The 19,147-nt window shown below is 41.6% G+C and overlaps 24 non-coding genes across 24 annotated transcripts; 13 read left to right on the top strand and 11 right to left on the bottom strand.

Moving 5' to 3' along the window:
* Positions 1 to 596: 596 nt before the first annotated feature.
* TRNAM-CAU (transfer RNA methionine (anticodon CAU)) lies at positions 597 to 669 on the bottom strand. Its single transcript has one exon. It is a non-coding gene; the product is annotated as a tRNA-Met (tRNA).
* Positions 670 to 783: 114 nt separating this feature from the next.
* On the top strand, positions 784 to 855 carry TRNAE-UUC (transfer RNA glutamic acid (anticodon UUC)). Its single transcript has one exon. It is a non-coding gene; the product is annotated as a tRNA-Glu (tRNA).
* An 840-nt stretch (positions 856 to 1,695) lies between these two features.
* On the bottom strand, positions 1,696 to 1,768 carry TRNAM-CAU (transfer RNA methionine (anticodon CAU)). The gene has a single exon. It is a non-coding gene; the product is annotated as a tRNA-Met (tRNA).
* Positions 1,769 to 1,882: 114 nt separating this feature from the next.
* On the top strand, positions 1,883 to 1,954 carry TRNAE-UUC (transfer RNA glutamic acid (anticodon UUC)). Its single transcript has one exon. It is a non-coding gene; the product is annotated as a tRNA-Glu (tRNA).
* A 1,406-nt stretch (positions 1,955 to 3,360) lies between these two features.
* TRNAE-UUC (transfer RNA glutamic acid (anticodon UUC)) lies at positions 3,361 to 3,432 on the top strand. Its single transcript has one exon. It is a non-coding gene; the product is annotated as a tRNA-Glu (tRNA).
* A 96-nt stretch (positions 3,433 to 3,528) lies between these two features.
* On the bottom strand, positions 3,529 to 3,601 carry TRNAM-CAU (transfer RNA methionine (anticodon CAU)). The gene has a single exon. It is a non-coding gene; the product is annotated as a tRNA-Met (tRNA).
* Positions 3,602 to 4,575: 974 nt separating this feature from the next.
* Positions 4,576 to 4,648, bottom strand: TRNAM-CAU (transfer RNA methionine (anticodon CAU)). Its single transcript has one exon. It is a non-coding gene; the product is annotated as a tRNA-Met (tRNA).
* Positions 4,649 to 4,762: 114 nt separating this feature from the next.
* TRNAE-UUC (transfer RNA glutamic acid (anticodon UUC)) lies at positions 4,763 to 4,834 on the top strand. The gene has a single exon. It is a non-coding gene; the product is annotated as a tRNA-Glu (tRNA).
* Positions 4,835 to 5,675: 841 nt separating this feature from the next.
* TRNAM-CAU (transfer RNA methionine (anticodon CAU)) lies at positions 5,676 to 5,748 on the bottom strand. The gene has a single exon. It is a non-coding gene; the product is annotated as a tRNA-Met (tRNA).
* An 868-nt stretch (positions 5,749 to 6,616) lies between these two features.
* Positions 6,617 to 6,689, bottom strand: TRNAM-CAU (transfer RNA methionine (anticodon CAU)). Its single transcript has one exon. It is a non-coding gene; the product is annotated as a tRNA-Met (tRNA).
* A 114-nt stretch (positions 6,690 to 6,803) lies between these two features.
* Positions 6,804 to 6,875, top strand: TRNAE-UUC (transfer RNA glutamic acid (anticodon UUC)). The gene has a single exon. It is a non-coding gene; the product is annotated as a tRNA-Glu (tRNA).
* Positions 6,876 to 7,715: 840 nt separating this feature from the next.
* On the bottom strand, positions 7,716 to 7,788 carry TRNAM-CAU (transfer RNA methionine (anticodon CAU)). The gene has a single exon. It is a non-coding gene; the product is annotated as a tRNA-Met (tRNA).
* Positions 7,789 to 7,902: 114 nt separating this feature from the next.
* On the top strand, positions 7,903 to 7,974 carry TRNAE-UUC (transfer RNA glutamic acid (anticodon UUC)). The gene has a single exon. It is a non-coding gene; the product is annotated as a tRNA-Glu (tRNA).
* Positions 7,975 to 9,052: 1,078 nt separating this feature from the next.
* On the bottom strand, positions 9,053 to 9,125 carry TRNAM-CAU (transfer RNA methionine (anticodon CAU)). Its single transcript has one exon. It is a non-coding gene; the product is annotated as a tRNA-Met (tRNA).
* Positions 9,126 to 9,239: 114 nt separating this feature from the next.
* On the top strand, positions 9,240 to 9,311 carry TRNAE-UUC (transfer RNA glutamic acid (anticodon UUC)). Its single transcript has one exon. It is a non-coding gene; the product is annotated as a tRNA-Glu (tRNA).
* A 780-nt stretch (positions 9,312 to 10,091) lies between these two features.
* On the bottom strand, positions 10,092 to 10,164 carry TRNAM-CAU (transfer RNA methionine (anticodon CAU)). The gene has a single exon. It is a non-coding gene; the product is annotated as a tRNA-Met (tRNA).
* A 114-nt stretch (positions 10,165 to 10,278) lies between these two features.
* TRNAE-UUC (transfer RNA glutamic acid (anticodon UUC)) lies at positions 10,279 to 10,350 on the top strand. Its single transcript has one exon. It is a non-coding gene; the product is annotated as a tRNA-Glu (tRNA).
* Positions 10,351 to 11,456: 1,106 nt separating this feature from the next.
* On the top strand, positions 11,457 to 11,528 carry TRNAE-UUC (transfer RNA glutamic acid (anticodon UUC)). The gene has a single exon. It is a non-coding gene; the product is annotated as a tRNA-Glu (tRNA).
* Positions 11,529 to 12,637: 1,109 nt separating this feature from the next.
* TRNAE-UUC (transfer RNA glutamic acid (anticodon UUC)) lies at positions 12,638 to 12,709 on the top strand. Its single transcript has one exon. It is a non-coding gene; the product is annotated as a tRNA-Glu (tRNA).
* Positions 12,710 to 15,013: 2,304 nt separating this feature from the next.
* TRNAE-UUC (transfer RNA glutamic acid (anticodon UUC)) lies at positions 15,014 to 15,085 on the top strand. The gene has a single exon. It is a non-coding gene; the product is annotated as a tRNA-Glu (tRNA).
* A 920-nt stretch (positions 15,086 to 16,005) lies between these two features.
* TRNAM-CAU (transfer RNA methionine (anticodon CAU)) lies at positions 16,006 to 16,078 on the bottom strand. The gene has a single exon. It is a non-coding gene; the product is annotated as a tRNA-Met (tRNA).
* Positions 16,079 to 16,192: 114 nt separating this feature from the next.
* On the top strand, positions 16,193 to 16,264 carry TRNAE-UUC (transfer RNA glutamic acid (anticodon UUC)). The gene has a single exon. It is a non-coding gene; the product is annotated as a tRNA-Glu (tRNA).
* Positions 16,265 to 17,186: 922 nt separating this feature from the next.
* On the bottom strand, positions 17,187 to 17,259 carry TRNAM-CAU (transfer RNA methionine (anticodon CAU)). Its single transcript has one exon. It is a non-coding gene; the product is annotated as a tRNA-Met (tRNA).
* A 1,294-nt stretch (positions 17,260 to 18,553) lies between these two features.
* On the top strand, positions 18,554 to 18,625 carry TRNAE-UUC (transfer RNA glutamic acid (anticodon UUC)). The gene has a single exon. It is a non-coding gene; the product is annotated as a tRNA-Glu (tRNA).
* The last annotated feature ends 522 nt before the right edge of the window (positions 18,626 to 19,147 follow it).

Raw genomic sequence — 19,147 nt, 5'->3', positions numbered from 1 at the left:
AAGCAGCTGGAGTTGGAGTTGTACTTTGTGGATGGAAAAAGAAAATCATTACCCCACAGCTTTAAGCCATTCATTTGGTCCACTTGCCTTCTAAGCTAAACTCATGCCCATCTCTTAAGGAATTCAGCAAAACCTCATGGCTAAAGACAAGAAAATTGCCCAGTTGTGTCTCTCATGACTAAAGACAAGAAGTCAACCAAACCTCATGGCAAAAGAGGGAAAAATTACCTTCTAAGCTAAACTCATGCCCATCTCTTAAGGAAATCAACAAAACCTCATGGCTAAAGACCAGAAAATTGCCCAGTTTTGTCTCTCATGGCTAAAGACAAGAAGTTAACCAAACCTCATGGCAAAAGATGGAAAAATTGCCCAAAGTGAGGATCAAACTCACAGTTTTCAGATTATTAAATTCATAGGCCGACCAGATCACTGCAGAGTTAAGCAGCTGGAGTTGGAGTTGTTCTTTGTGGATGAAAAAAGAAAATCCTTACCCCACAGCTTTAAGCCATTCATTTGGTCCAATTGCCTTCTAAGCTAAATTCATGCCCATCTCTTAAGTAAATCAACAAAACCTCATGGCTAAAGCCAAGAAAAATTGCCCCCTGTGAGGATCGAACTCACGACCTTCAGATTATGAGACTGACGCGCTACCTACTGCGCTAACGAGGCAAGTGGCATGGTGGTGTGATCCAGTGCCAAGCGGATAATTCAAAAGAATACAAATTTTAGATCACTTTTTTACTTTTTTTTTTCCTCATACAAAAAAACCGGGGCAGAAGCAGGTCCCATATGGTCTAGCGGTTAGGATTCCTGGTTTTCACCCAGGCGGCCCGGGTTCGACTCCCGGTATGGGAATGTGTTTTTTTTATAAACTTGCAGGCAAGTTCAAAGGAGGGTGAGCCATTTATTATATCCATTTTCTCAAGATCCCACTTGGCTTCAAAGCTAAACTCATCCCCATCTCCACTTTCTAACTCTATGATGCTAAGGAAGTCAAGCAAACCTCATGGCAAAAGATGGAAAAATTGCCTGGTGTGAGGATTAAACTCACAGTTTTCAGATTATTAAATTCATAGGCCGACCAGATCACTGCAGAGTTAAGCAGCTGGAGTTGGAGTTGTACTTTCTGGATGGAAAAAGAAAATCATTACCCCACAGCTTTAAGCCATTCATTTGGTCCACTTGCCTTCTAAGCTAAACTCATGCCCATCTCTTAAGGAATTCAGCAAAACCTCATGGCTAAAGACAAGAAAATTGCCCAGTTGTGTCTCTCATGACTAAAGACAAGAAGTCAACCAAACCTCATGGCAAAAGATGGAAAAATTACCTTCTAAGCTAAACTCATGCCCATCTCTTAAGGAAATCAACAAAACCTCATGGCTAAAGACCAGAAAATTGCCCAGTTTTGTCTCTCATGGCTAAAGACAAGAAGTTAACCAAACCTCATGGCAAAAGATGGAAAAATTGCCCAAAGTGAGGATCAAACTCACAGTTTTCAGATTATTAAATTCATAGGCCGACCAGATCACTGCAGAGTTAAGCAGCTGGAGTTGGAGTTGTTCTTTGTGGATGAAAAAAGAAAATCATTACCCCACAGCTTTAAGCCATTCATTTGGTCCACTTGCCTTCTAAGCTAAACTCATGCCCATCTCTTAAGGAAATCAACAAAACCTCATGGCTAAAGCCAAGAAAAATTGCCCCGTGTGAGGATTGAACTCACGACCTTCAGATTATGAGACTGACGCGCTACCTACTGCGCTAACGAGGCAAGTGGCATGGTGGTATGATCCAGTGCCAAGCGGATAATTCAAAAGAATACAAATTTTAGATCACTTTTTTACTTTTTTTTTTCCTCAAACAAAAAAACAGTGGTAGAAGCAGGTCCCATATGGTCTAGCGGTTAGGATTCCTGGTTTTCACCCAGGCGGCCCGGGTTCGACTCCCGGTATGGGAATGTGTATTTTTTATAAACTTGCAGGCAAGTTCAAAGGAGGGTGAGGTCATTTGAAAGTGAAGCGGACGGAGTTCTAGTTGGTCTTTGTGGGTGAAAAGAAAGAAATCGGAACACATCTGTTGTTAGCCATTTATTATATCCATTTTCTCAAGATCCCACTTGGCTTCAAAGCTAAACTCATCCCCATCTCCACTTTCTAACTCTATGATGCTAAGGAAGTCAACCAAACCTCATGGCAAAAGATGGAAAAATTGCCTGGTGTGAGGATTAAACTCACAGTTTTCAGATTATTAAATTCATAGGCCGACCAGATCACTGCAGAGTTGAGCAGCTGGAGTTGGAGTTGTACTTTGTGGATGGAAAAAGAAAATCATTACCCCACAGCTTTAAGCCATTCATTTGGTCCACTTGCCTTCTAAGCTAAACTCATGCCCATCTCTTAAGGAATTCAGCAAAACCTCATGGCTAAAGACAAGAAAATTGCCCAGTTTTGTCTCTCATGGCTAAAGACAAGAAGTCAACCAAACCTCATGGCAAAAGATGGAAAAATTACCTTCTAAGCTAAACTCATGCCCATCTCTTAAGGAAATCAACAAAACCTCATGGCTAAAGACAAGAAAATTGCCCAGTTTTGTCTCTCATGGCTAAAGACAAGAAGTCAACCAAACCTCATGGCAAAAGATGGAAAAATTGCCCGGTGTGAGAATCAAACTCACAGTTTTCAGATTATTAAATTCATAGGCCGACCAGATCACTGCAGAGTTAAGCAGCTGGAGTTGGAGTTGTTCTTTTTGGATGAAAAAAGAAAATCCTTACCCCACAGCTTTAAGCCATTCATTTGGTCCACTTGCCTTCTAAGCTAAACTCATGCCCATCTCTTAAGGAATTCAGCAAAACCTCATGGCTAAAGACAAGAAAATTGCCCAGTTGTGTCTCTCATGGCTAAGGACAAGAAGTCAACCAAACCTCATGGCAAAAGATGGAAAAATTGCCCAAAGTGAGGATCAAACTCACAGTTTTCAGATTATTAAATTCATAGGCCGACCAGATCACTGCAGAGTTAAGCAGCTGGAGTTGGAGTTGTTCTTTGTGGATGAAAAAAGAAAATCCTTACCCCACAGCTTTAAGCCATTCATTTGGTCCACTTGCCTTCTAAGCTAAACTCATGCCCATCTCTTAAGGAAATCAACAAAACCTCATGGCTAAAGCCAAGAAAAATTGCCCCCTGTGAGGATCAAACTCACGACCTTCAGATTATGAGACTGACGCGCTACCTACTGCGCTAACGAGGCAAGTGGCATGGTGGTGTGATCCAGTGCCAAGCGGATAATTCAAAAGAATACAAATTTTAGATCACTTTTTTACTTTTTTTTTTCCTCATACAAAAAAACCGGGGCAGAAGCAGGTCCCATATGGTCTAGCGGTTAGGATTCCTGGTTTTCACCCAGGCGGCCCGGGTTCGACTCCCGGTATGGGAATGTGTTTTTTTTATAAACTTGCAGGCAAGTTCAAAGGAGGGTGAGGTCATCTCTTAAGGAAATCAACAAAACCTCATGGCTAAAGCCAAGAAAAATTGCCCCGTGTGAGGATCGAACTCACGACCTTCAGATTATGAGACTGACGCGCTACCTACTGCGCTAACGAGGCAAGTGGCATGGTGGTATGATGGTATGATTCAGTGCCAAGCTGATAATTCAAAAGAATACAAATTTTAGATCACTTTTTTACTTTTTTTTTTCCTCAAACAAAAAAACAGTGGCAGAAGTAGGTCCCATATGGTCTAGCGGTTAGGATTCCTGGTTTTCACCCAGGCGGCCATGGTTCGACTCCCGGTATCGGAATGTGTTTTTTTTATAAACTTGCAGGCAAGTTCAAAGGAGGGTGAGGTCATTGGAAAGTGAAGCGGATGGAGTTGTAGTTGGTCTTTGTGGGTGAAAAGAAAGAAATCGGAACACATCTGTTGTTAGCCATTTATTATATCCATTTTCTCAAGATCCCACTTGGCTTCAAAGCTAAACTCATCCCCATCTCCACTTTCTAACTCTATGATGCTAAGGAAGTCAACCAAACCTCATGGCAAAAGATGGAAAAATTGCCTGGTGTGAGGATTAAACTCACAGTTTTCAGATTATTAAATTCATAGGCCGACCAGATCACTGCAGAGTTAAGCAGCTGGAGTTGGAGTTGTACTTTGTGGATGGAAAAAGAAAATCATTACCCCACAGCTTTAAGCCATTCATTTGGTCCACTTGCCTTCTAAGCTAAACTCATGCCCATCTCTTAAGGAATTCAGCAAAACCTCATGGCTAAAGACAAGAAAATTGCCCAGTTGTGTCTCTCATGGCTAAAGACAAGAAGTCAACCAAACCTCATGGCAAAAGATGGAAAAATTGCCCAAAGTGAGGATCAAACTCACAGTTTTCAGATTATTAAATTCATAGGCCGACCAGATCACTGCAGAGTTAAGCAGCTGGAGTTGGAGTTGTTCTTTGTGGATGAAAAAAGAAAATCCTTACCCCACAGCTTTAAGCCATTCATTTGGTCCACTTGCCTTCTAAGCTAAACTCATGCCCATCTCTTAAGTAAATCAACAAAACCTCATGGCTAAAGCCAAGAAAAATTGCCCCCTGTGAGGATCGAACTCACGACCTTCAGATTATGAGACTGACGCGCTACCTACTGCGCTAACGAGGCAAGTGGCATGGTGGTGTGATCCAGTGCCAAGCGGATAATTCAAAAGAATACAAATTTTAGATCACTTTTTTACTTTTTTTTTTCCTCATACAAAAAAACCGGGGCAGCAGCAGGTCCCATATGGTCTAGCGGTTAGGATTCCTGGTTTTCACCCAGGCGGCCCGGGTTCGACTCCCGGTATGGGAATGTGTTTTTTTTTATAAACTTGCAGGCAAGTTCAAAGGAGGGTGAGCCATTTATTATATCCATTTTCTCAAGATCCCACTTGGCTTCAAAGCTAAACTCATCCCCATCTCCACTTTCTAACTCTATGATGCTAAGGAAGTCAACCAAACCTCATGGCAAAAGATGGAAAAATTGCCTGGTGTGAGGATTAAACTCACAGTTTTCAGATTATTAAATTCATAGGCCGACCAGATCACTGCAGAGTTAAGCAGCTGGAGTTGGAGTTGTACTTTCTGGATGGAAAAAGAAAATCATTACCCCACAGCTTTAAGCCATTCATTTGGTCCACTTGCCTTCTAAGCTAAACTCATGCCCATCTCTTAAGGAATTCAGCAAAACCTCATGGCTAAAGACAAGAAAATTGCCCAGTTGTGTCTCTCATGGCTAAAGACAAGAAGTCAACCAAACCTCATGGCAAAAGATGGAAAAATTACCTTCTAAGCTAAACTCATGCCCATCTCTTAAGGAAATCAACAAAACCTCATGGCTAAAGACAAGAAAATTGCCCAGTTTTGTCTCTCATGGCTAAAGACAAGAAGTCAACCAAACCTCATGGCAAAAGATGGAAAAATTGCCCGGTGTGGGAATCAAACTCACAGTTTTCAGATTATTAAATTCATAGGCCGACCAGATCACTGCAGAGTTAAGCAGCTGGAGTTGGAGTTGTTCTTTGTGGATGAAAAAAGAAAATCATTACCCCACAGCTTTAAGCCATTCATTTGGTCCACTTGCCTTCTAAGCTAAACTCATGCCCATCTCTTAAGGAAATCAACAAAACCTCATGGCTAAAGCCAAGAAAAATTGCCCGGTGTGAGGATCGAACTCACGACCTTCAGATTATGAGACTGACGCGCTACCTACTGCGCTAACGAGGCAAGTGGCATGGTGGTATGATCCAGTGCCAAACGGATAATTCAAAAGAATACAAATTTTAGATCACTTTTTTAGCCATTTATTATATCCATTTTCTCAAGATCCCACTTGGCTTCAAAGCTAAACTCATCCCCATCTCCACTTTCTAACTCTATGATGCTAAGGAAATCAACCAAACCTCATGGCAAAAGATGGAAAAATTGCCTGGTGTGAGGATTAAACTCACAGTTTTCAGATTATTAAATTCATAGGCCGACCAGATCACTGCAGAGTTAAGCAGCTGGAGTTGGAGTTGTACTTTGTGGATGGAAAAAGAAAATCATTACCCCACAGCTTTAAGCCATTCATTTGGTCCACTTGCCTTCTAAGCTAAACTCATGCCCATCTCTTAAGGAATTCAGCAAAACCTCATGGCTAAAGACAAGAAAATTGCCCAGTTGTGTCTCTCATGACTAAAGACAAGAAGTCAACCAAACCTCATGGCAAAAGAGGGAAAAATTACCTTCTAAGCTAAACTCATGCCCATCTCTTAAGGAAATCAACAAAACCTCATGGCTAAAGACCAGAAAATTGCCCAGTTTTGTCTCTCATGGCTAAAGACAAGAAGTTAACCAAACCTCATGGCAAAAGATGGAAAAATTGCCCAAAGTGAGGATCAAACTCACAGTTTTCAGATTATTAAATTCATAGGCCGACCAGATCACTGCAGAGTTAAGCAGCTGGAGTTGGAGTTGTTCTTTGTGGATGAAAAAAGAAAATCCTTACCCCACAGCTTTAAGCCATTCATTTAGTCCAATTGCCTTCTAAGCTAAATTCATGCCCATCTCTTAAGTAAATCAACAAAACCTCATGGCTAAAGCCAAGAAAAATTGCCCCCTGTGAGGATCGAACTCACGACCTTCAGATTATGAGACTGACGCGCTACCTACTGCGCTAACGAGGCAAGTGGCATGGTGGTGTGATCCAGTGCCAAGCGGATAATTCAAAAGAATACAAATTTTAGATCACTTTTTTACTTTTTTTTTTCCTCATACAAAAAAACCGGGGCAGAAGCAGGTCCCATATGGTCTAGCGGTTAGGATTCCTGGTTTTCACCCAGGCGGCCCGGGTTCGACTCCCGGTATGGGAATGTGTTTTTTTTATAAACTTGCAGGCAAGTTCAAAGGAGGGTGAGCCATTTATTATATCCATTTTCTCAAGATCCCACTTGGCTTCAAAGCTAAACTCATCCCCATCTCCACTTTCTAACTCTATGATGCTAAGGAAGTCAAGCAAACCTCATGGCAAAAGATGGAAAAATTGCCTGGTGTGAGGATTAAACTCACAGTTTTCAGATTATTAAATTCATAGGCCGACCAGATCACTGCAGAGTTAAGCAGCTGGAGTTGGAGTTGTACTTTCTGTATGGAAAAAGAAAATCATTACCCCACAGCTTTAAGCCATTCATTTGGTCCACTTGCCTTCTAAGCTAAACTCATGCCCATCTCTTAAGGAATTCAGCAAAACCTCATGGCTAAAGACAAGAAAATTGCCCAGTTGTGTCTCTCATGGCTAAAGACAAGAAGTCAACCAAACCTCATGGCAAAAGATGGAAAAATTACCTTCTAAGCTAAACTCATGCCCATCTCTTAAGGAAATCAACAAAACCTCATGGCTAAAGACAAGAAAATTGCCCAGTTTTGTCTCTCATGGCTAAAGACAAGAAGTCAACCAAACCTCATGGCAAAAGATGGAAAAATTGCCCGGTGTGGGAATCAAACTCACAGTTTTCAGATTATTAAATTCATAGGCCGACCAGATCACTGCAGAGTTAAGCAGCTGGAGTTGGAGTTGTTCTTTGTGGATGAAAAAAGAAAATCATTACCCCACAGCTTTAAGCCATTCATTTGGTCCACTTGCCTTCTAAGCTAAACTCATGCCCATCTCTTAAGGAAATCAACAAAACCTCATGGCTAAAGCCAAGAAAAATTGCCCGGTGTGAGGATCGAACTCACGACCTTCAGATTATGAGACTGACGCGCTACCTACTGCGCTAACGAGGCAAGTGGCATGGTGGTATGATCCAGTGCCAAACGGATAATTCAAAAGAATACAAATTTTAGATCACTTTTTTACTTTTTTTTTTCCTCATACAAAAAAACTGTGGCAGAAGCAGGTCCCATATGGTCTAGCGGTTAGGATTCCTGGTTTTCACCCAGGCGGCCCGGGTTCGACTCCCGGTATGGGAATGTGTTTTTTTTATAAACTTGCAGGCAAGTTCAAAGGAGGGTGAGGTCATTTGAAAGTGAAGCGGACGGAGTTGTAGTTGGTCTTTGTGGGTGAAAAGAAAGAAATCGGAACACATCTGTTGTTAGCCATTTATTATATCCATTTTCTCAAGATCCCACTTGGCTTCAAAGCTAAACTCATCCCCATCTCCACTTTCTAACTCTATGATGCTAAGGAAGTCAACCAAACCTCATGGTAAAAGATGGAAAAATTGCCTGGTGTGAGGATTAAACTCACAGTTTTCAGATTATTAAATTCATAGGCCGACCAGATCACTGCAGAGTTAAGCAGCTGGAGTTGGAGTTGTACTTTGCGGATGGAAAAAGAAAATCATTACCCCACAGCTTTAAGCCTTTCATTTGGTACACTTGCCTTCTAAGCTAAACTCATGCCCATCTCTTAAGGAATTCAGCAAAACCTCATGGCTAAAGACAAGAAAATTGCCCAGTTTTGTCTCTCATGGCTAAAGACAAGAAGTCAACCAAACCTCATGGCAAAAGATGGAAAAATTGCCCGGTGTGAGAATCAAACTCACAGTTTTCAGATTATTAAATTCATAGGCCGACCAGATCACTGCAGAGTTAAGCAGCTGGAGTTGGAGTTGTTCTTTGTGGATGAAAAAAGAAAATCCTTACCCCACAGCTTTAAGCCATTCATTTGGTCCACTTGCCTTCTAAGCTAAACTCATGCCCATCTCTTAAGGAATTCAGCAAAACCTCATGGCTAAAGACAAGAAAATTGCCCAGTTGTGTCTCTCATGGCTAAAGACAAGAAGTCAACCAAACATCATGGCAAAAGATGGAAAAATTGCCCAAAGTGAGGATCAAACTCACAGTTTTCAGATTATTAAATTCATAGGCCGACCAGATCACTGCAGAGTTAAGCAGCTGGAGTTGGAGCTGTACTTTGTGGATGGAAAAAGAAAATCATTACCCCACAGCTTTAAGCCATTCATTTGGTCCACTTGCCTTCTAAGCTAAACTCATGCCCATCTCTTAAGGAAATCAACAAAACCTCATGGCTAAAGCCAAGGAAAATTGCCCCGTGTGAGGATCGAACTCACGACCTTCAGATTATGAGATTGACACGCTACCTACTGCGCTAACGAGGCAAGTGGCATAGTGGTATGATCCAGTGCCAAGTGGATAATTCAAAAGAATACAAATTTTAGATAACTTTTTTACTTTTTTTTTTCCTCATACAAAAAAACTGTGGCAGAAGCAGGTCCCATATGGTCTAGCGGTTAGGATTCCTGGTTTTCACCCAGGTGGCCTGGGTTCGACTCCCGGTATGGGAATGTGTTTTTTTTATAAACTTGCAGGCAAGTTCAAAGGAGGGTGAGGTCATTTGAAAGTGAAGCGGACGGAGTTCTACTTGGTCTTTGTGGGTGAAAAGAAAGAAATCGGAACACATCTGTTGTTAGCCATTTATTATATCGATTTTCTCAAGATCCCACTTGGCTTCAAAGCTAAACTCATCCCAATCTCCACTTTCTAACTCTATGATGCTAAGGAAGTCAACCAAACCTCATGGCAAAAGATGGAAAAATTGCCTGGTGTGAGGATTAAACTCACAGTTTTCAGATTATTAAATTCATAGGCCGACCAGATCACTGCAGAGTTAAGCAGCTGGAGTTGGAGTTGTACTTTGTGGATGGAAAAAGAAAATCATTACCCCACAGCTTTAAGCCATTCATTTGGTCCACTTGCGTTCTAAGCTAAACTCATGCCCATCTCTTAAGGAATTCAGCAAAACCTCATGGCTAAAGACAAGAAAATTGCCCAGTTGTGTCTCTCATGGCTAAAGACAAGAAGTCAACCAAACCTCATGGCAAAAGATGGAAAAATTGACCAAAGTGAGGATCAAACTCACAGTTTTCAGATTATTAAATTCATAGGCCGACCAGATCACTGCAGAGTTAAGCAGCTGGTGTTGGAGTTGTTCTTTGTGGATGAAAAAAGAAAATCCTTACCCCACAGCTTTAAGCCATTCATTTGGTCCACTTGCCTTCTAAGCTAAACTCATGCCCATCTCTTAAGGAAATCAACAAAACCTCATGGCTAAAGCCAAGAAAAATTGCCCCCTGTGAGGATCGAACTCACGACCTTCAGATTATGAGACTGACGCGCTACCTACTGCGCTAACGAGGCAAGTGGCATGGTGGTATGATCCAGTGCCAAGCGGATAATTCAAAAGAATACAAATTTTAGATCACTTTTTTACTTTTTTTTTTCCTCATACAAAAAAACTGTGGCAGAAGCAGGTCCCATATGGTCTAGCGGTTAGGATTCCTGGTTTTCACCCAGGCGGCCCGGGTTCGACTCCCGGTATGGGAATGTGTTTTTTTTTTTATAAACTTGCAGGCAAGTTCAAAGGAGGGTGAGGTCATTTGAAAGTGAAGCGGACGGAGTTCTAGTTGGACTTTGTGGGTGAAAAGAAAGAAATCGGAACACATCTGTTGTTAGCCATTTATTATATCCATTTTCTCAAGATCCCACTTGGCTTCAAAGCTAAACTCATCCCCATCTCCACTTTCTAACTCTATGATGCTAAGGAAGTCAACCAAACCTCATGGCAAAAGATGGAAAAATTGCCTGGTGTGAGGATTAAACTCACAGTTTTCAGATTATTAAATTCATAGGCCGACCAGATCACTGCAGAGTTGAGCAGCTGGAGTTGTACTTTCTGGATGGAAAAAGAAAATCATTACCCCCACAACTTTAAGCCATTCATTTGGTCCACTTGCCTTCTAAGCTAAGCTCATACCCATCTCTTAAGGAATTCAGCAAAACCTCATGGCGAAAGACAAGAAAATTGCCCAGTTGTGTCTCTCATGGCTAAAGACAAGAAGTCAACCAAACCTCATGGCAAAAGATGGAAAAATTATCTTCTAAGCTAAACTCATGCCCATCTCTTAAGGAAATCAACAAAACCTCATGGCTAAAGACAAGAAAATTGTCCAGTTTTGTCTCTCATGGCTAAAGACAAGAAGTCAACCAAACCTCATGGCAAAAGATGGAAAAATTGCCCGGTGTGGGAATCAAACTCACAGTTTTCAGATTATTAAATTCTTAGGCCGACCAGATCACTGCAGAGTTAAGCAGCTGGAGTTGGAGTTGTTCTTTGTGGATGAAAAAAGAAAATCATTACCCCACAGCTTTAAGCCATTCATTTGGTCCACTTGCCTTCTAAGCTAAACTCATGCCCATCTCTTAAGGAAATCAACAAAACCTCATGGCTAAAGCCAAGAAAAATAGCCCCGTGTGAGGATTGAACTAACGACCTTCAGATTATGAGACTGACGCGCCACCTACTGCGCTAACGAGGCAAGTGGCATGGTGGTATGATCCAGTGCCAAGCGGATAATTCAAAAGAATACAAATTTTAGATCACTTTTTTACTTTTTTTTTTCCTCATACAAAAAAACTGTGGCAGAAGCAGGTCCCATATGGTCTAGCGGTTAGGATTCCTGGTTTTCACCCAGGCGGCCCGGGTTCGACTCCCGGTATGGGAATGTGTTTTTTTTATAAACTTGCAGGCAAGTTCAAAGGAGGGTGAGGTCATTTGAAAGTGAAGCGGACGGAGTTCTAGTTGGTCTTTGTGGGTGAAAAGAAAGAAATCGGAACACATCTGTTGTTAGCCATTTATTATATCCATTTTCTCAAGATCCCACTTGGCTTCAAAGCTAAACTCATCCCCATCTCCACTTTCTAACTCTATGATGCTAAGGAAGTCAACCAAACCTCATGGCAAAAGATGGAAAAATAGCCTGGTGTGAGGATTAAACTCACAGTTTTCAGATTATTAAATTCTTAGGCCGACCAGATCACTGCAGAGTTAAGCAGCTGGAGTTGGAGTTGTTCTTTGTGGATGAAAAAAGAAAATCATTACCCCCACAACTTTAAGCCATTCATTTGGTCCTCTTGCCTTCTAAGCTAAGCTCATGCCCATCTCTTAAGGAATTCAGCAAAACCTCATGGCTAAAGACAAGAAAATTGCCCAGTTGTGTCTCTCATGGCTAAAGACAAGAAGTCAACCAAACCTCATGGCAAAAGATGGAAAAATTACCTTCTAAGCTAAACTCATGCCCATCTCTTAAGGAAATCAACAAAACCTCATGGCTAAAGACAAGAAAATTGTCCAGTTTTGTCTCTCATGGCTAAAGACAAGAAGTCAACCAAACCTCATGGCAAAAGATGGAAAAATTGCCCGGTGTGGGAATCAAACTCACAGTTTTCAGATTATTAAATTCTTAGGCCGACCAGATCACTGCAGAGTTAAGCAGCTGGAGTTGGAGTTGTTCTTTGTGGATGAAAAAAGAAAATCATTACCCCACAGCTTTAAGCCATTCATTTGGTCCACTTGCCTTCTAAGCTAAACTCATGCCCATCTCTTAAGGAAATCAACAAAACCTCATGGCTAAAGCCAAGAAAAATAGCCCCGTGTGAGGATTGAACTCACGACCTTCAGATTATGAGACTGACGCGCCACCTACTGCGCTAACGAGGCAAGTAGCATGGTGGTATGATCCAGTGCCAAGCGGATAATTCAAAAGAATACAAATTTTAGATCACTTTTTTACTTTTTTTTTTCCTCATACAAAAAAACTGTGGCAGAAGCAGGTCCCATATGGTCTAGCGGTTAGGATTCCTGGTTTTCACCCAGGCGGCCCGGGTTCGACTCCCGGTATGGGAATGTGTCTTTTTTATAAACTTGCAGGCAAGTTCAAAGGAGGGTGAGGTCATTTGAAAGTGAAGCGGACGGAGTTCTAGTTGGTCTTTGTGGGTGAAAAGAAAGAAATCGGAACACATCTGTTGTTAGCCATTTATTATATCCATTTTCTCAAGATCCCACTTGGCTTCAAAGCTAAACTCATCCCCATCTCCACTTTCTAACTCTATGATGCTAAGGAAGTCAACCAAACCTCATGGCAAAAGATGGAAAAATTGCCTGGTGTGAGGATTAAACTCACAGTTTTCAGATTATTAAATTCTTAGGCCGACCAGATCACTGCAGAGTTAAGCAGCTGGAGTTGGAGTTGTTCTTTGTGGATGAAAAAAGAAAATCATTACCCCACAGCTTTAAGCCATTCATTTGGTCCACTTGCCTTCTAAGCTAAACTCATGCCCATCTCTTAAGGAATTCAGCAAAACCTCATGGCTAAAGACAAGAAAATTGCCCAGTTGTGTCTCTCATGGCTAAAGACAAGAAGTCAACCAAACCTCATGGCAAAAGATGGAAAAATTGCCCAAAGTGAGGATCAAACTCACAGTTTTCAGATTATTAAATTCATAGGCCGACCAGATCACTGCAGAGTTAAGCAGCTGGAGTTGGAGTTGTTCTTTGTGGATGAAAAAAGAAAATCCTTGCCCCACAGCTTTAAGCCATTCATTTGGTCCACTTGCCTTCTAAGCTAAACTCATGCCCATCTCTTAAGGAAATCAACAAAACCTCGTGGCTTAAGCCAAGAAAAATTGCCCCGTGTGTCTCTCATGGCTAAAGACAAGAAGTCAACCAAACCTCATGGCAAAAGATGGAAAAATTGCCCAAAGTGAGGATCAAACTCACAGTTTTCAGATTATTAAATTCATAGGCCGACCAGATCACTGCAGAGTTAAGCAGCTGGAGTTGGAGTTGTTCTTTGTGGATGAAAAAAGAAAATCCTTGCCCCACAGCTTTAAGCCATTCATTTGGTCCACTTGCCTTCTAAGCTAAACTCATGCCCATCTCTTAAGGAAATCAACAAAACCTCATGGCTAAAGCCAAGAAAAATTGACCCGTGTGAGGATCGAACTCACGACCTTCAGATTATGAGACTGACGTGCTACCTACTGCGCTAACGAGGCAAGTGGCATGGTGGTATGATCCAGTGCCAAGCGGATAATTCAAAAGAATACAAATTTTAGATCACTTTTTTACTTTTTTTTTTCCTCATACAAAAAAACTGTGGCAGAAGCAGGTCCCATATGGTCTAGCAGTTAGGATTCCTGGTTTTCACCCAGGCGGCCCGGGTTTGACTCCCGGTATGGGAATGTGTTTTTTTTATAAACTTGCAGGCAAGTTCAAAGGAGGGTGAGGTCATTTGAAAGTGAAGCGGACGGAGTTCTAGTTGGTCTTTGTGGGTGAAAAGAAAGAAATCGGAACACATCTGTTGTTAGCCATTTATTATATCCATTTTCTCAAGATCCCACTTGGCTTCAAAGCTAAACTCATCCCCATCTCCACTTTCTAACTCTATGATGCTAAGGAAGTCAACCAAACCTCATGGCAAAAGATGGAAAAATTGCCTGGTGTGAGGATTAAACTCACAGTTTTCAGATTATTAAATTCATAGGCCGACCAGATCACTGCAGAGTTAAGCAGCTGGAGTTGGAGTTGTACTTTGTGGATGGAAAAAGAAAATCATTACCCCACAGCTTTAAGCCATTCATTTGGTCCACTTGCCTTCTAAGCTAAACTCATGCCCATCTCTTAAGGAATTCAGCAAAACCTCATGGCTAAAGACAAGAAAATTGCCCAGTTGTGTCTCTCATGGCTAAAGACAAGAAGTCAACCAAACCTCATGGCAAAAGATGGAAAAATTGCCCAAAGTGAGGATCAAACTCACAGTTTTCAGATTATTAAATTCATAGGCCGACCAGATCACTGCAGAGTTAAGCAGCTGGAGTTGGAGTTGTTCTTTGTGGATGAAAAAAGAAAATCCTTGCCCCACAGCTTTAAGCCATTCATTTGGTCCACTTGCCTTCTAAGCTAAACTCATGCCCATCTCTTAAGGAAATCAACAAAACCTCATGGCTTAAGCCAAGAAAAATTGCCCCGTGTGAGGATCGAACTCTCGACCTTCAGATTATGAGCCTGACGCGCTACCTACTGCGCTAACGAGGCAAGTGGCATGGTGGTATGATCCAGTGCCAAGCGGATAATTCAAAAGAATACAAATTTTAGATCACTTTTTTACTTTTTTTTTTCCTCATACAAAAAAACTGTGGCAGAAGCAGGTCCCATATGGTCTAGCGGTTAGGATTCCTGGTTTTCACCCAGGCGGCCCGGGTTTGACTCCCGGTATGGGAATGTGTTTTTTTATAAACTTGCAGGCAAGTTCAAAGGAGGGTGAGGTCATTTGAAAGTGAAGCGGACGGAGTTCTAGTTGGTCTTTGTGGGTGAAAAGAAAGAAATCGGAACACATCTGTTGTTAGCCATTTATTATATCCATTTTCTCAAGATCCCACTTGGCTTCAAAGCTAAACTCATCCCCATCTCCACTTTCTAACTCTATTATGCTAAGGAAGTCAACCAAACCTCATGGCAAAAGATGGAAAAATTGCCTGGTGTGAGGATTAAACTCACAGTTTTCAGATTATTAAATTCATAGGCTGACCAGATCACTGCAGAGTTAAGCAGCTGGAGTTGGAGTTGTACTTTGTGGATGGAAAAAGAAAATCATTACCCCACAGCTATAAGCCATTCATTTGGTCCACTTGCCTTCTAAGCTAAACTCATGCCCATCTCTTAAGGAATTCAGCAAAACCTCATGGCTAAAGACAAGAAAATTGCCCAGTTTTGTCTCTCATGGCTAAAGACAAGAAGTCAACCAAACCTCATGGCAAAAGATGGAAAAATTACCTTCTAAGCTAAACTCATGCCCATCTCTTAAGGAAATCAACAAAACCTCATGGCTAAAGACAAGAAAATTGCCCAGTTTTGTCTCTCATGGCTAAAGACAAGAAGTCAACCAAACCTCATGGCAAAAGATGGAAAAATTGCCCGGTGTGAGAATCAAACTCACAGTTTTCAGATTATTAAATTCATAGGCCGACCAGATCACTGCAGAGTTAAGCAGCTGGAGTTGGAGTTGTTCTTTGTGGATGAAAAAATAAAATCCTTACCCCACAGCTTTAAGCCATTCATTTGGTCCACTTGCCTTCTAAGCTAAACTCATGCCCATCTCTTAAGGAAATCAACAAAACCTCATGGCTAAAGCCAAGAAAAATTGCCCCCTGTGAGGATCGAACTCACGACCTTCAGATTATGAGACTGACGCGCTACCTACTGCGCTAACGAGGCAAGTGGCATGGTGGTATGATCCAGTGCCAAGCGGATAATTCAAAAGAATACAAATTTTAGATCACTTTTTTACTTTTTTTTTTCCTCATACAAAAAAACTGTGGCAGAAGCAGGTCCCATATGGTCTAGCGGTTAGGATTCCTGGTTTTCACCCAGGCGGCCCGGGTTCGACTCCCGGTATGGGAATGTGTTTTTTTTTATAAACTTGCAGGCAAGTTCAAAGGAGGGTGAGGTCATTTGAAAGTGAAGCGGACGGAGTTCTAGTTGGTCTTTGTGGGTGAAAAGAAAGAAATCGGAACACATCTGTTGTTAGCCATTTATTATATCCATTTTCTCAAGATCCCACTTGGCTTCAAAGCTAAACTCATCCCCATCTCCACTTTCTAACTCTATGATGCTAAGGAAGTCAACCAAACCTCATGGCAAAAGATGGAAAAATTGCCTGGTGTGAGGATTAAACTCACAGTTTTCAGATTATTAAATTCATAGGCCGACCAGATCACTGCAGAGTTAAGCAGCTGGAGTTGAAGTTGTACTTTGTGGATGGAAAAAGAAAATCATTACCCCACAGCTTTAAGCCATTCATTTGGTCCACTTGCGTTCTAAGCTAAACTCATGCCCATCTCTTAAGGAATTCAGCAAAACCTCATGGCTAAAGACAAGAAAATTGCCCATTTTTGTCTCTCATGGCTAAAGACAAGAAGTCAACCAAACCTCATGGCAAAAGATGGAAAAATTACCTTCTAAGCTAAACTCATGCCCATCTCTTAAGGAAATCAACAAAACCTCATGGCTAAAGACAAGAAAATTGCCCAGTTTTGTCTCTCATGGCTAAAGACAAGAAGTCAACCAAACCTCATGGCAAAAGATGGAAAAATTGCCCGGTGTGGGAATCAAACTCACAGTTTTCAGATTATTAAATTCATAGGCCGACCAGATCACTGCAGAGTTAAGCAGCTGGAGTTGGAGTTGTTCTTTGTGGATGAAAAAAGAAAATCATTACCCCACAGCTTTAAGCCATTCATTTGGTCCACTTGCCTTCTAAGCTAAACTCATGCCCATCTCTTAAGGAATTCAACAAAACCTCATGGCTAAAGCCAAGAAAAATTGCCCCGTGTGAGGATTGAACTCACGACCTTCAGATTATGAGACTGACGCGCTACCTACTGCGCTAACGAGGCAAGTGGCATGGTGGTCTGATCCAGTGCCAAGCTGAAAATTCAAAAGAATACAAATTTTAGATCACTTTTTTTTTTTTTTTTTCCTCAAACAAAAAAACAGTGGCAGAAGTAGGTCCCATATGGTCTAGCGGTTAGGATTCCTGGTTTTCACCCAGGCGGCCCGGGTTTGACTCCCGGTATCGTAATGTGTTTTTTTTTATAAACTTGGAGGCAAGTTCAAAGGAGGGTGAGGTCATTTGAAAGTGAAGCGGACGGAGTTCTAGTTGGTCTTTGTGGGTGAAAAGAAAGAAATCGGAACACATCTGTTGTTAGCCATTTATTATATCCATTTTCTCAAGATCCCACTTGGCTTCAAAGCTAAACTCATCCCCATCTCCACTTTCTAACTCTATGATGCTAAGGAAGTCAACCAAACCTCATGGCAAAAGATGGAAAAATTGCCTGGTGTGAGGATTAAACTCACAGTTTTCAGATTATTAAATTCATAGGCTGACCAGATCACTGCAGAGTTAAGCAGCTGGAGTTGGAGTTGTACTTTGTGGATGGAAAAAGAAAATCATTACCCCACAGCTATAAGCCATTCATTTGGTCCACTTGCCTTCTAAGCTAAACTCATGCCCATCTCTTAAGGAATTCAGCAAAACCTCATGGCTAAAGACAAGAAAATTGCCCAGTTTTGTCTCTCATGGCTAAAGACAAGAAGTCAACCAAACCTCATGGCAAAAGATGGAAAAATTACCTTCTAAGCTAAACTCATGCCCATCTCTTAAGGAAATCAACAAAACCTCATGGCTAAAGACAAGAAAATTGCCCAGTTTTGTCTCTCATGGCTAAAGACAAGAAGTCAACCAAACCTCATGGCAAAAGATGGAAAAATTGCCCGGTGTGAGAATCAAACTCACAGTTTTCAGATTATTAAATTCATAGGCCGACCAGATCACTGCAGAGTTAAGCAGCTGGAGTTGGAGTTGTTCTTTGTGGATGAAAAAATAAAATCCTTACCCCACAGCTTTAAGCCATTCATTTGGTCCACTTGCCTTCTAAGCTAAACTCATGCCCATCTCTTAAGGAAATCAACAAAACCTCATGGCTAAAGCCAAGAAAAATTGCCCCCTGAGAGGATCGACCTTACGACCTTCAGATTATGAGACTGAAGCGCTACCTACTGCGCTAACGAGGCAAGTGGCATGGTGGTATGATCCAGTGCCAAGCGGATAATTCAAAAGAATACAAATTTTAGATCACTTTTTTACTTTTTTTTTTCCTCATACAAAAAAACTGTGGCATAAGCAGGTCCCATATGGTCTAGCGGTTAGGATTCCTGGTTTTCACCCAGGCGGCCCGGGTTCGACTCCCGGTATGGGAATGTGTTTTTTTTATAAACTTGCAGGCAAGTTCAAAGGAGTGTGAGGTCATTTGAAAGTGAAGCGGACGGAGTTCTAGTTGGTCTTTGTGGGTGAAAAGAAAGAAATCGGAACACATCTGTTGTTAGCCATTTATTATATCCATTTTCTCAAGATCCCACTTGGCTTCAAAGCTAAACTCATCCCCATCTCCACTTTCTAACTCTATGATGCTAAGGAAGTCAACCAAACCTCATGGCAAAAGATGGAAAAATTGCCTGGTGTGAGGATTAAACTCACAGTTTTCCCATATGGTCTAGCGGTTAGTATTCCTGGTTTTCACCCAGGCGGCCCGTGTTCGACTCCCGGTATGGGAATGTGTTTTTTTTTATAAACTTGCAGGCAAGTTCAAAGGAGGGTGAGGTCATTTGAAAGTGAAGCGGACGGAGTTCTAGTTGGTCTTTGTGGGTGAAAAGAAAGAAATCGGAACACATCTGTTGTTAGCCATTTATTATATCCATTTTCTCAAGATCCCACTTGGCTTC

Source organism: Hyla sarda, chromosome 4 (genome assembly GCF_029499605.1).
Source record: "Hyla sarda isolate aHylSar1 chromosome 4, aHylSar1.hap1, whole genome shotgun sequence".
Taxonomy (NCBI): Eukaryota; Metazoa; Chordata; class Amphibia; order Anura; family Hylidae; genus Hyla; species Hyla sarda.
Note: the sequence above shows the minus strand (reverse complement) of the source record. Positions and strands in the feature narration are given on the sequence as shown.